The 11,083-nt window shown below is 35.8% G+C and overlaps 1 long non-coding RNA gene across 9 annotated transcripts in view; it reads left to right on the forward strand.

The window, feature by feature from the left end:
- Positions 1-7,332: 7,332 nt before the first annotated feature.
- LOC112156474 overlaps positions 7,333-11,083 on the forward strand; it is a 44,037-nt gene continuing 40,286 nt past the window's right edge. For 4 of the 9 annotated variants that reach the window (XR_004949635.1, XR_004949639.1, XR_004949638.1 and 1 more), the window contains exons 1-2: positions 7,334-8,008; positions 8,971-9,090. This is a non-coding gene — a long non-coding RNA (uncharacterized LOC112156474). Of the gene's footprint in view, positions 8,009-8,970; positions 9,091-9,392; positions 10,184-10,226; positions 11,078-11,083 lie in introns of those variants that run through there. The other 5 variants (XR_004949634.1, XR_004949637.1, XR_004949633.1 and 2 more) reach the window with 5 other exon arrangements.

Below are 11,083 nucleotides of genomic sequence, written 5' to 3' on the forward strand. Positions count from 1 at the left end.
TGTCGTTTTTTATGGGGCTACCAGGCAAGAGAATTTCCCTTGGTTGGGATTAATAAAGTATCTATTGATTGATTGATTGATTGATTGGCTAAAGTAAGTCTATATGGCTCCTTGTAGGTTTGGATAATTGGAAAACGAACCCAAATGGCTCTTTAACTGTTAAAGGTTAGTGGGTGGGACCATTGGCATGAAGAAACCCCGCCCACCATTCACATCCAAGAGCTCTCAAATAAGGAGAGCAGGGAGCTTGTGGCGCGTGCACGTATTTCCATGTCACAAATATAATCTTTTTCTAACATTTTTTTTAATCTGTTTCTGATTCACAACTTTTTCAATAAAACATGCTGTAAATGTGCAATTTTAAGCCTATTTTTTCATATGTGTCCTCCAGAAAATCATGCTAAAAACTCAAAAAGCATGATTCTCATCTAAGTTGGTCTTTATAGCAAAGAAAGTTTCAGGGGGAAAAAAACCCAGCTTCCATTTGCCTTAAGAATGAGTCGGAAATTGGAATTAAAATCACAGTCATACAAGCCTTGGGCAACAAAGTCACCACTTTAGTTCATAGAGTTACTACCAAGAAGAACTTGAAGTAGTCTCATGCGGCGCTCCAGTAACCAGTTCCTTTCCGAATTCCACTATTTGTCAAGGTCAACTTTTTCATGTGAATGAAATCAGGGTAATAACCATGTTTGAGCAGCAGCAGGATTCGGGGGAAATGAGGAAGCTGAAGTGCAGCTCACTGGTGTAATTGGTCTCCTGGCATCTTCACACACTGCTTGATTAACATGCCTTTGAAGCATTTCAGGCCCATTTGCCTGCAGAACAAAGACTCAGCAGATAATGGTGATCAGAAAATTTTTGGGGGAAATTCTAGCAGTTATTACCAGACATGATATTTGAATGTCTCACACATCAGGTCTTTGATGTGAACTGATAGATTCACAGAGGCCCCCTTAAAGGTGCCGTTATCTCCAAGAAGCCAGACGGGAGGAAAAAGAAAATGGAAATGTTGGAGGTGAGCGAAAAGAACATTGACGCCAGGCTTCTGTCATGTGAGGACACAGAACCCTCTGTTTCTTCTGGCTTAAAACAGTTATTATTTAAAAAAAATAGAAAGAAAGCATGCATTAATCAATTTCAGACGCTAGCAATTAAAGAGCCTAATCGTTTATTAATTGTCTTTTATCAACGAAAACATGTCAAAATAACCGGAGGCAACGACCAGATAAGAAAAATAGTTGGCAAATCAAATTTTACTGAATGTGTTTTAATACAGAAGTTGTTTTTTTTCCTTTGAAAAAGCTGCTTTACACATTTAGCTTATTGGATGGACCTCTTTTATGTTAAATGCCTCCTATGTAGACATGGGTCTTTTGGAGTAGAATTCAAGTTTTGTTTTGAAATGGAAATTTTGTATTTAATTGTTTTGGTTTTGTTTGTGTATCACAATCTTATCATCAGAGTGCGCAATCAATCAGTCAATCAAACTTTATTGATAGAAAAATGCTTCTCATACTTGCGCTTTACAATTAACAACAGAAACAAATAAATAATTCAATCAACAAACAGAGAGAAACCCAAGCCCTCCCTCCATTAACACACACAACACATGACCCCACAAACAATAAATACTTTATAGAAGTAAAAAAAACTTGGATTTGGCAACTCACTTCACAATACGCCTACTAAACTCAAAGGGTTAAAGTCTAGTTCCAAACCCATTTTATTATGAAGAAGAACTGCACTAGAAAGGGGTGTGGCTTTTTGCTCAACATATGATCATTACATTCTCAATTCTAAAACTTTAGTAGGAGTTTTAAAACAAATGGAAGACTTTTTCTCCCATTTATTTGCCATTTTTTTTTTACTAGATTAGGAATTTAATGACACCCTAACTCCCTTAGATGATGTTGACTTTTGAGCCAAAAAAAACTGTCTTGAAAACCGTCCAATAGCAGTCAAAAAGGAGACATCGGTTCCTGTATACACCCAATATCTCATCTTCAACACCCATCCATCCATCCATCTCCTTACGCTCATCCAGGACCGGGTCACAGGGGCATCAGTCTAAGCCCTGACTTCTTTCTCCCCAGTCACTTCCTCCAACTCATCTGGGGGGAATCGAAGCATTCCCTCGGAACTTGTCCTGGGTCTTCTTCTAGGCCTCCCACCGGTGGGACATGCCCGGAAAACCTCTCCAGTGAGGCGTCCAGGAGGCATCCGGAGCAGATACCCGAGCCACCTCAACTAGCTCCACTCGATGTAGAGGTGAAGCAGCTCTACTCTTAGCTCTCTCCAGGTGACCGAGCTTCCTACCTGATCTCTAAGGGAAACTCATTTCAGCCGGTTGTAGTCGGGATCTTGTTCTTTTGGTCATGACCCCTTTATGGGCAGTTCAATCTTATGTTCCAATAAGTCGCCCAGATTGGTGTCACCCTGGAACCAGGCCTGGGGTTGGGACTCATAGGCAAGTGCTTGGTGGCCGGGGCTCCTCCCAGTGGCCCTGGTTGAGTCCAAGGAGCAACGTGGGATCGCACAAATTGGGCCCACCACCTGGAGGACAGCTCAGAAGGGGCCGGTGTAATGTGGTTTGGGTGGCAGTTGAAGGCGAGTGCCTTGGGGGCCCAAACCCCAATCATGGCTCTTGAGTTTTGGGACATTGTCGACGGCTTCAACTGTTTCCCTGGGAAAAGAAATAGCACTAAATTTAGTACTAAAAATGACTAGCAGTCATCATGACTCACTAAAAGTGTTTTGTTTTGAAAGTTAGATTTATTTCCTGAACACTTTGACGATAGTAACAACACTTTTACATAAAACCCAAATCATGCCTTTGTTCCGCATAAGTCTTATGATTTTTAGTCTAAACTTGACGAGAAAAACTGAAGCGTCAGTACGAAGTAAATACGAACCAATTACAGTCAATGTTCCCATTGGATACGGATTGCTCTTATGTATAATTTTGCATCAACTCAATCAAAAGCTCACATTTTCCCTGAAACCTACTGTTAGCTTTAATAAGTGGATGGTAACTTAAATGCAAACAATTTTCAGAGAACTCAAACAAAGGACGTCTGAAGAGCTCAACAAATGTTTTTTTTCAGCCTCAAAAGGAGGACGCATTTACCTGCATTTGCACTCAGGATGTACCTGGCTGAACTGCAGCGCAGCCATGATGGACACTGTGTCGCTTAGCAGTCGAGTAGCTTTTTTTTTTTAAAACCTCCCACTGAGGAAAAACATGCCTTCCATTGATTATCCCCGATTTAGCGGTCCAGCAACATTACACGAATGTTCGAATGTTTCACCTCTTTATCGTCATTTTGTTTATGAGTCATCAAAGAGGCTTTTCAGTCAACTGTGAAGCAAAAAAAGGGCATCAGAAAGTTCAGTTGGATTTTTTTTTTTCAGTTCAGGAGTTTATCATTTTACACCTCAGGTGGTAGGTCACCTAGCATAAACGGGGATCAACAATAAAATGAATAATTTTGCAACAAAAACTGCCATTTTTTTTTTTTAGAAGTTAAATGTAATTATGGCAACAATGAGAGCATTTATTTGGTAAAAATTAGGTAGAGGATGTTTGCTTTGTACTCTGAAAGTCACGTTTTTATGAAGTTGGCATCAAATGGAGCAGGGACAGTGTGTGAAGTGCTTCATTGTACTTTGTTCTTTTCACGTTTGGACGCATAATGAGCAGAAAGAAGGATTTTTTTAATGTCAGGCAAAAAAAAATTAAAAAATAACATAACATTTAGGCTGGAATGTGAATTGGTATAAAAAGGACTTGGATAATTAAGAAAACTATTGATGATTGAAACTCAACTTCCAATACGTCAACATTGCTACTGTCACATTTTCACGATAAAAAAAGTATCTTTAGGGTTTATCATTATTTCATAGTGTTGCCTTAAAACCCACTTCTATGAAAATTGTGTTTTTAACATGTTCTTGTAGAATTTTTCTCATGATGAAGAATATATATATGTATATATAAATAGCTTAAAATTGTATTTCTAAATATTTATTTTTTTCAAATTAATGAAAAAATACCAGTGGACAAGCTTGTAGGTGTGATGTAGGGCCTACAACGACAAGCCTGGTTGACTCGTGTACCTTTCTCAAAACTGTATTGTTGGATAGCTCCAGTGTTTCTCACCATTTCATTCCGCCAGTCATATTAGGTTGGGATTGTGAGGGGTTGTAAGGTAGCGGGACATAGTGTAAACAAAGGTATTGCGTCCTGTTTGGGACTCTTTGTCCTCAGCAGTCATAGACTGCTGGGTTTTGTTATTTTAGTTTGGGGTTTGACCTTGGTAGTCTTAGTTTGCTGGTTTTCTTGGTTTTTCTTTGGGTAGTTTTGGTTAGGTAGCCATTAGCAGGGAGCTGCTAACTCTGACGGTCGACATGACTGCGTCAGCAGTCTCCATGACTTCTTTTATATTTGGAAAAAGTTCCAATTCCCTTTGTTTTTGTCTGTTGAATCTGTAACAATTGGGGGCTCATCTGGGAAAATGTGATACAGAACACCAGCAGACGTAACAAAAGGATCATGGGAATGAGTCGAGGCTTACTCCATGCCAAAAGTCTCATAACTCAAATATTTATTGATCAACTGCTGCTCTGTAGAAACTATGTCCTAGAAAACAGGTCAAGATTTCTGATTTTGACTGAAAATGTCATTGATATCTAAAAGAAGGAACACTGATCAGAGTGAGTCTTTCAATCATATGTACTTGGAAAATAACATCAGAAATCCAAATGGACAGAACAGAACATGAAGACAATTAAAATTCGGATCCGTCGACATCTTGGGCCGGCCCTGTGCATCTGCGACGTAGGGCGCCATCTGCTGGAGGGGGTGTCAAATTGCAATGATAAGACCAAATATTCTTTTTTAACAGTTTGACACTCTGTTGGTGCTTCTTTAAAACTTTGAGTTGAGTAAACCATTGACACAACATTTTATTTTAATGAAAACTAGAAAATATGAATGTAAAAAATTACAAAAAAATCTTGTTAATTGATCTAATGTGTCACTTTTTTCAGTGTAAGTGTTTAAATATGTTTTACATAAATCAAATTTCTATTCAAAACTAATTTTATTTGATAATAAAAACACTAATAATGTAAATGAAACAATGGCAAATGTTCCTTTTTATGAATAAATACATTTTTAATGTTATAAAGTAACTGAAACCAATTTTTTTCTTTGGAAAAAACACAAGAAAAGACTTTTAAGGAGAATTAATTAACCGATTTGATGAATAAGGATCAATTATCAGAGTAAAGATTATGTCAAATTGTTAAAAATGAAACAAGCTTCTGAAACAGAATCATATGTTCTCTTTCGACTTTTATGATGTCTGCTGCAGACATCTGTCCTTACATCTGGAAATAAAACCTAAATAATATATTTTTAAAAATCATTTTAGCGTGCAGCCTCACCAGAGGTTAGAGGGTACATATTACAGCACCAAAGCTCCCAAAAATTCCTCCCAGATATCTGTCAAAGTGAAAGCAGATGTTGTAAATTTTTATTTCCCACTTTAACAATTTCTAAAATCCCTCATTAAAATAGAAGCGAGTTGCCCAATATGGCAAAAAAATAAAGTTTTTCCCATAAACCGTAAGTTCAAAGCTTCTTTTTTCAAAGAGGGTCCTCATTAAATAGGTCATTTAACAGATGTTTGTATTTAATTTTAGGATGAGAATTCATAAGGATAATAATGAATAAAAAAAAAATACTTGTTTACCAAATGTGGCTAAATTAGGCAGCGAAAACACACACCTGTTTGTGCTCAAAATTCATTTTTTTAGATATTAATAAATGAAAATTGTTTCTATCCTTTAAAAAATAGGAGTCTGACAGTAATTATTGACATGTTTGCTTAGCAATTATGAAGAATATCCAACTTTTGGCTGTTTTATTACTTTCTTTGTGTTTAAGCCAAACTCTGTAACAAAGAGCTGAGCAGCTGCAAATCTGGCAACCCTTAAAAGTCACTATAGAAGTAGTTATAGCTCATTTAAGTCAGTTTGAGTGGATGTTTGTTCACTTCTCCACAGCATAAACATATATTGTTTTCCCTGCAGATCTGACTCGACTAATACATAGATACCTCAAAAAGAAGCTGGAGTTTCGTTGCTTATTTCCATCTGCAGGTCAATATTTGATGAGGTCAATATTTTCTTTTTTGTATCTCCGTCAATAATGCACCAAAAAATCAAACAAACACTTTACTGCTACAGCATCTACCTAATGCTGTTTCCATCTTAAAACGCTGACAGCTCTTTGTGAGCTTTTATGCCACACATCAAAGCATTGCAGGGCCTCTGTTTTTCTTTTCTTTTTTTTTTTTTATCTGTCTGAGTGCATAAAAGATCAAGGCCCATAATGAGTCAACCTCAGAGGTAATGGTTCAAAAGATGACAGTATGGGCCGTTTTAGGTGGGGTAAAAAGAATGAACTCTCCTCTCAAATGTACTAAAACGATCACATTCTACCCCTGTGAGAAAGATGGTGGTTAATTGGATATTGAGCGCTAAATCTCTACTCAAATAGTTTTTTTACTAAAGTCTTTAAAGCTATTTTAACTATTATCATGCTGATCATATTACATGTAAAAATTACACCAATTTAGTAAATAAATCTAAAGATAAAATATTAAAGAAATAAAAAAAAAAAAATTATGGAGCTGAACTAAAGTTTTAAAAAAAGTTGTGTTCATTGGAATGTCATATTAGGAATTTAAATGAAAGAAATTATTTACATTTATGTAGTTAAAACAAAGCTTAAACTAAGCTAAATTTGAGGGTTTAAATTAATGTACATGTTTTATTTCATAAAGCATAATTATTTTAAATATCACAAATACGGACGTTTTGTTAATTAATCCAATGTTTCACTTTTCACTTTTTAGTGATTCACGACAATTTGAATAAAGAAATAGTCAGAAATGCAATTTAAAGATGAATTTTCTTAATTTGTGTCCTCCATCATGACAAAAAAATGCTACAGTATTGAGTTTAAAACACCAAAAATTTTTAATTAAATCGGAGTGAGTCTTCAAATATTGTCTCTCAATGGCATCAGAAAATATAAAACTAGAATAAAGTAAAATAAAAAAATAAAATACAAAAAAAGCATAATAATAATTAAAATAAGAAAAAAAGTGTTAAAGCTGTTTAAAGGTTTAAACATTCACTTTGTTTTGTTTAAAGTTTTATGGAAAAAAGGAAAGTGTAAACTTTGGATTTTGTTTCACAAGTTGATGTACTTTTATTTTGAAAAGATGCGTCTTTTCCTGCTGACATAGTCCATGTGACTGGCAACAGCCAATCGGGTTTGTTGTTGAGCTGAGAGCTCCAATGCTAGAGCGTAGCAGGCATTGCAAGCTTCGAGGGAGAAAACAATGAACAAATTGAACAAAGTTGAAACCTTTTTCTGTTTTTTGTTTCATTTTTACCTTGTGGTGAAGTTGAGTTTTTGTTTTTCCACCTGCGTGGCCTGGAAAACATTTTTTTTTTTTTTTTTTAAAGGGGACTTGGTGAGTGTTAAAATAATATTTGTTTGAATTAATTTGATATTTAATATATTTATTTTCGGTAAATTCCTTGAAACGGTAGACTATGACAGTGAATTTATGTTATTTTATGTATTTATTTTCAAGTTGAAGAAGTTTTGGCGCGTTAAAGTGAAAGCTTCCCCAGACATTCCATCCGCCATTACATGCAACGTAACTTAAGAGTTATGTTAACATGAAACTGCCGTATTTTGTATTCATTCCTATAGACTGCCTTTTTATTTTAATTTACTTATTTGAGTGTATTTTATGTTGGTATGATAGACCATTAAGATTGGGCCGAAAAAACGGACTCCTCAATCCGGGATCCTTGTGCGGGACAGAACAAGATGGCGAGCCAACCCGGAACCATTTGATGTAGCAAAGGACCAAGCGCCCTCTGCTGGACACTTGACAACCCCTCTTATCCTTTGGAACTGGTAGGAACTTTCCTTATTCTCCTGTAAGTCGCAGAGCATTCCTGGACGATCGAATTTGCAAGGAAAGAGAAATACAAGTTTTGTTTTGGGGTTTTATTCAGTCTTTTGCTGAATCACTTTGAGTTATATAAATATTTTTTTGTTGTTTTTATTTCTATTCACAGTAATAGTGTAAAGCATTATTGTGCAATTTGAGTCATTGTAAAAGAAAAAACAAAATAGATCTCAATGCTAACACTTTTAATCTAAATCACAAGATTAAAGCCAAACTGGGATTTCTTTGTTAAATGGTATATGTCCTTGTATTGTTTTTGTATGTCCAGTTAAATCTGTGAATTTTTCCTTTGGCTTTTCTAAGGTACAAGTTCAATATTGTAACAATCGAACCAACTGGTCCAGGTTCACTGTAGCTATCCCTTAGAGGTGGTACACTAACTCTGTAAAACGCGTTCAAGTGACCATCTCTAAAAACACGGATATGAGCCTGTTTGGGGTTTCTGCTTTCAAAAGTCTTGCATTCATGCGTCACTCCACAAGTTTCTATGACCAAAACGACAAAAACCAATGAATGGGCGTAGAAAGTTAAACAAGTTGAACTTCAATCAAGGACTCTGATTTGGTAGTGATGTATGGATGGCGTCCTTTTTAATTCGCTTGAGTGGCAACCATCTAAAAATTGATAGAGGAGAAATCAATAACTGGAGTTTGTACCCAACTGGAATTTTATGATGCCAACTTTTTTGTACTGGAATACAAAGATTTGCACAAAGACTTTTCCAACTGTACATTGGTGGACATGTTCCAACATCAAGAAGGATCTAGCGTCATGTTTTTGGTGTGTTTGTAGCTTCACACGCTAAGATTTTTCAGCTTGTTAGATAATACCTTTACATGTGTTTGGTGTTTTTAGAAAGCAAAAACATTTTCTATTCTTTTTTTAAAATTGTGTTTTCATCTTTAAGCTTGTTTGGGTAGATTGCCGTTCCTCAAAGTACTGGAGAGATTCCCGAAAGCATCAACAGGAACGACTTGGAGACGAATGCCTCAGAGCTTCACAGCAGGAAACTCCTGGACCGGGAAAGGTGAACTCTTGTCAAATCTGCTCGTTGCTTATGCCTTCATCTCAGCTCTTTAGCATTTTTTTCTGTCAAGCTGTTTCATAACTGCCAGACACACTTGTGCAAGGTTCACAAATAATGAGGAACCTTGGAGAGGTTCGATCAGACACAAAACATGATTAACGCAGGGAAGGGTTTTCTTATTTTTAAAATAAAAACATATATATGAACAATTTACCCTTTTTTGGTCAGTTGGCTTGTATAAGAAAACACTTTTTAAAGTTTTATTTAAAATTACAGCATAAAATAGCTGCATTTTCTTGCAGAAACTCAAATACCACAGCCCCTGATGGGTAAACCCACCTTGAATGATTACAAGGTAATTCCAGGCACACGCAATCACTTTCAAGGGTAATTTAGAGTTTCATATCAACCTATTACACATATCTGGCCTGTAGGAGGAACACAGAGTAGCCTGCAGGGAAAAAAAGCCCACACATGCAAGAAAGGTACATGCAAACTCCACACAGAAAGAACTCATTCTGTGCAGAAGCTCCTCTACTGTGCTAGCCAACTGTGCGGCTCAAAATTATGCCAATATTCAGAGAACAAGGGAGCGAAAGCACAGTATGTAAAGTCTAGAAATTATGTACCAAAAACTAATAGCAAAAAGGTAGAAAGTACTTTGCAAACTCTATTTTCTTAAAACCTTGTGTGTTAGCCTTCAGACACCACTAGCTAAGGCTCAAAATGCTTAATTTTTTGGTGCTTTGATGATTAAATCAACTTTTTTTAAATAAAATATTTTATTTATTACACTCTTTCACTTAATATATTGTATCCAGTCTTTCTCCTCATTTGCAATGGTTATTGACGGCTGTGTAAGAAGCTAGCTGCCAAACTAGCTCTAGCAAGCCGTTAGCCTAGCTTTCTCTTCCAACACTTATGCATGAATAATGATCAAAGTAAAGTAAATAAGAGCCATTGCATCTCTATCAAAATGTAATGTCAGTACTGATACTGACTACTAAATTTCTCCAAACTCTAGACAGTAATCCAGGATTATCAAAGCTGTTTTATTAACTTTGTTACATCAAATTAGCAAGTGACAACTTTTACTATTGAATATTTTCCGTTTTTTTGTTTTTCATTTTTTTCAGAGGAAAATGCTGCAGTTCCTCAAATGACCACTAGGGGCGGAAGTGATAAAGGTTGAGGTTATTCTTTGTTTATAATTCAGTGCAAAGCGCTTTGGGTTAGTGTTGTAAAAGGGGTTTTATGAATAAAGTTGGATTTGATTTAAATAAAAAAAAAAGTCAAATTTTATGTTAAAAATTTACCATATGTGCAATGTGGTCTTAAACCTTTTTTGATGGTTTTGATTTTCTCTGATTTTGACGCCATTTTTCTTTTTGTTTTTTATTTGAAAGCTTAAATTTAAACAACATCAATATTAGTGAGGGTCTTAGTTGCTGGAACTTAAGTGCATCAGTGAACAGAGGAATTCAATGAACCTAATCAGTGAAAAGCTGCAACCTGGTTCATCATTATTAGGTTAAAGTTCTCTTAAAAACTCACTCCAAAAATATTTTTAATCTGTTTTCAAAGTGGTCTTTTAATCACGATTATGCAGTTTTTAGCCCAAATGAAAAGTATAGTTTCTACAAAGCAGCATGAGTTCATTAGAAATTTGTTATAAGCGGTATTGTAGGCCCGGAGCAACCCCGCCCCCCTACCTCTTCCTTATGCTGTCTGTATACACGCTCCCATTCTGAATTCCAATTTTTTGGTAAAAAAGAATCAAAGACGACATCCATATATCATTGCGGAGTTAATAAACACAAAAGCAGCATAAAACAATATATAGCAAGAAAAAATGGAGACTGTAGAAGTGCATGTGCAAAATAGATTTACCTGAATATCTCATTGTAAGTGGATAATTAAATTTGATTAAACATAACCACAGGGAGGGATGCTGCTGCTCGTGTCTCCCCGTCTGCTTTTTTTTTTTTTTTTT

Source organism: Oryzias melastigma, linkage group LG18 (genome assembly GCF_002922805.2).
Source record: "Oryzias melastigma strain HK-1 linkage group LG18, ASM292280v2, whole genome shotgun sequence".
NCBI lineage: Eukaryota > Metazoa > Chordata > Actinopteri > Beloniformes > Adrianichthyidae > Oryzias > Oryzias melastigma.